We start from the raw sequence: 4272 nt of genomic DNA, 5'->3' as shown, positions 1-4272 counted from the left end.
GTTTATATTTCTTTTAACAACCACATTTGTTTTTTTTCATTTTATAAATTCTTAATTATTCATAAGTAGCATAATATATAAAAAGCACAATGTGTTTTTATAAAAATATATTATAAAGACTATAAGATTTTTATTCAAGATTTATCAATTTAAAGCATAAGGTTTAAGAAAAAGAAAATTTAGCCTTTACATCCAACCGCTAAAAATACGAATCTAAGTATTTTTTTACTTTAAAGAAAAGTTTCTTCTTTTCAAAAATTTCATTTGCTGGAAAATGTTAGTTAATTAGTAAAATCACAAAATTTTTACTGCATCTTTTGGCATCTTACCTAATCTATTCAGATCAACTGTTTTATTTTTCATACATGATATATTACAAGTAATATGTGGAGGGTGGGTGCTTGCATGTGTGCCTATTTTTATCAATTATTTTCAATTTCTTGTAATATTTTTTTTTATAAATCTCCTAACTAACCGATAACCATTTAATTATATTATTACTTATCTAAGAAACTGTATTTACACATGTTAAATAGATCGGCTTTTAATCTTGAGTTATTGGCATGAAGATATTTAGCTAACGCCAATTTTTTCAAAAAAATTGGAATTTCTTTTAACATAAGATTTAAATGCGCTTTCAATTGGGATTATTACAGTTAAGATGCACAGATTATTGTTCTTTTAGTTTAGACTTTTAATATTAATCATATTAAACTGTATAAATAACAGGTGAATTTTACATTAAGCGACTTTTTTATAGGCTTCTTTCCCTTTTAATTTTACTATAACATGTATTTACGTTGACGTACTCTGCTGCTTGGCATATAATTATTTTTTACTGTGACATATAAAATTTAGGTGGGTAAATTTGATTTAATCCAATATGGCTTTGTGAATAGATAGGCAGTTTATTTATATATTGGGTTTTAAGGCATAATATTTTTTACTGATTGAACATTAAAATAAACAAAAACAAAATATGATATCGTTATATTTGTGGTAAATACTAAAATGGAATGTTTTTTTAAGAACCAATGTGTTTTTATGAATATTGGTATATATTAATAATCCTTTGTCAAAATAAAGTCAATTGATAAAAAATTTATCTTTTTCCTGATATATCATTAGATATTAATCGTCATACTGAAAATAAAAGCATTGTATGCAAGTGAATTATAAAAAAAGCATTTAAAAAAATAAAACAAGTGTATATGGTTTTAATTTTTCACCTGTAATTTTGTTTCTACCCATTGCAAGATTTTGTTGCATCTTATAACACGTTTACTTATAACCTGTATCTTCTTAAATTCTTAATATCTCTCACCTTATTTTCTTGATTTTACAACTTTGTGCGCGAAATCATTCTTAAAGTAAATATTGAATATATTCAACTGTAGAGACCACTATTTTTAGTGTTTATGAAATGGTATACTGAAATTAGGCTTTAATATTGTATCTATCGCATAATTTTTCAGAATATTTAGTTGCACTACAACATAATGATCATTTTTTAAAAATATAACAACAAAGTAGAAACAGCAAAAATTATTAAAATTTGAATATAGAGATAATGTATGCTAAGCTCATGTTTATTTAGGTTTTAAAAGGTGTCAACCTGTATACTTATTTATTAAAATAAACATCTAGAGTATTGCCTTTAGAACCCGCACTTTTCTTAATTCCCTTTAGTTCGTTATTCCCGATACCTAGTTTTTCCAACACAATCATTTTTTTAAGTATAGTTGGCCAGACATATTCGTCAATTGTTCCTAGGGCAGTCAAATAATGGATATTTACATTATCTTTTTGGCCTATCCTATGAATTCGGTCTTCCGCTTGTAAAAGAATGCCGGGATTCCAATAAAGCTCGGCAAAAATAACGGCTTTAGCGGCTGTTAGTGTTAATCCAGAAGAGCAAGCTGTCAAACTAAGAAGTGCTACTTTGATATTGGGGTCTTCTTGGAAAGAATTAACCATTCTTTGTCTTTGAGCAGAAGGAGTACGTCCATCAATCTTTATATACTTTGTTAATGAAACTAAAAACTCATCTAGGCCATCAAACATAATTTTATGATGAGCAAAAATGATAAATTTGAATTCCTTTTCCAATAAAGTTTTTATATAAGCTTTTACGGGCTCTAGTTTCATTTCTGCAGCTTCTTGATACTTTAATAAAATGCTTTTGTCGATATTTTCTTTTTTAGGATCATTGTAAAAAGAATTTTCTACATCACTTGATAGTTCAAAAAGATCAAAGTCACTAGAATAATCCAGTTTCTCTTTTCTTATTTCGGTTTTAGGTTCTTTTTTCTTTACGATTTCTAAAATAACTTGTCTTCTGAATTTTTCGGGTAATTCAGATAAAACCTCATCCTTTGTTCTTCGGATCATCATGCATTTTCGTAGAAACAAATCAAGTTCATCACAATTCGAGGAACCCTTCCAATCATAAAAATGTTTTATCTTCCTCAAATTACAGTATCTTGTTCCATATTCTGTCATAGACCTAAAAATATTTTTATTAAGAGCTGTGATCGAGTTAAAAAGTTCAATGGGTCTGCTTAATGCCGGAGTCCCACTCAATAAAACCAATCTTGTGCTCTTTTGCAAAATTTGAAGTAAGCTGCTTGTACGTTTAGCTTGTGGGTTTTTGAGGTAATGGCATTCATCAGCAATCACAACCTTAAATTTATGATTAATTAAAATTTCATGGTGCTTGGTTGCAATATCATACGAAATAATATTTATCGTATCACCTATTTCGGAGGCATTTCTAACAATTCGAGACTCTTTTCTTAAAAAATTATGTACACTTTCTTTCCATTGGACCAGCAAACTTGCGGGTGAAAGAATTAGAAGCGGCCATTCAAGCCTGTAAAAGTATGCTATAGCTAGTGATTGATATGTTTTTCCTAATCCCATCTCATCAGCAAGCAATATTCTTCCATTTTTAAGAATGGCTTGTTTTACGCCTTCTTTCTGAAACGGTAACAGTGTTAAATATATTTCATCGTCTTTATCATCGATTTTGAAGTCATCTTTGTCTTCTTCTTTTATGTTTTCCAAATTCAAAGCCTTTATAACACCTTTTGGTATTTCTCCAAAACAAAAGTGCTTTTTTAGAGTAGGCACAATATTTTCATAAAAATCAAGTTTAACTGTCCAATCTTTATTCTCTAAATTATAATAAACTTTGCTGGATGGAAACTTCGAAAGAACCGTAGATAAATTCTTGCCTGTTGGTTTTATATGAACAAGCATGTCCTCTTTTATGGCTAAATAAATTTTTGTTTTGACTATATTTTCTTTAGAAACAGAAACTGTTCCTTTTTCATCTGCTGAATGGGATCTTAAGTGCTCTTTGTTCTCTGGCGTGCTTCTATTTAAGTGATAAGGTATGCCCGTGCTCTTTTCAATTTTTGCCAATGAGTCATCTGTTTTTCCTTTACTTTTTACATTTTCCTTGAAATTTTCAAGAATTTGCTTCCAAGCTGGTTTTTTATCATGATTTGACATTGCATGGTTAAAAATATCTTCTATAAAAAATGTCTCTGGGAAAGAAAATTTAATTATATGGAATCAACATTAAATTGTTGATAAACGGGATTGATAAATTTCTTTTAAATTACTCTAAACCGAGTATCTTTTATATCTGCCATAAATTACATCATTAAGACAAAATGAGAAATTTAATATTGAAGCAAGACACTTGAACACATCTCATCTGAAAGAAAAATAGCATTTGATGAAGATAGATCACGGTATGATGTCAAGAGATGTATCATGGAAGTGTGCAATGTTTCCAATGGACTGACTACGTCTCAGTAAATGGAATTGATAAAAAGAAAAGCTAACAATGAATAAAAAATAACATCTAATATTGAAATATATCTTAAACCATAACTAATTTTTTATTGTAAAGACTAATTAAGATCAAACTATGAAGGGAATTCTTGTAATATTATTGGAATTACAATAAGCTTAAATATACAATAATCAGAGATCTTTTTTCGATGCGATATATTCGAATAAATTTAAAAATATGAGTCTCTACAATTATATAAAAAATGTAAGATATTTTTAATTTTTTAGTTATTTAAAATTGAATCATTTTTTTTATTTATGGGTTGAGTTTCTTTTTATCAATTCCATTTATTGAGACATAGTCAGTCCATTGGGAACATTACACACTTCTATGATGCATCTCTTGACATCTTACCCTGATCTATCTTCATCAAATGCTATTTTTCTCTCAAATGTGATGTGTTTAAG

This window comes from Rhyacophila brunnea, unplaced genomic scaffold (genome assembly GCF_057557595.1).
Source record: "Rhyacophila brunnea isolate RB1 unplaced genomic scaffold, BYU_Rbru_1.0 scaffold_96, whole genome shotgun sequence".
NCBI lineage: Eukaryota > Metazoa > Arthropoda > Insecta > Trichoptera > Rhyacophilidae > Rhyacophila > Rhyacophila brunnea.
The sequence above is the reverse complement of the archived record's forward strand: the minus strand, read 5'-3'. Positions refer to the sequence as shown.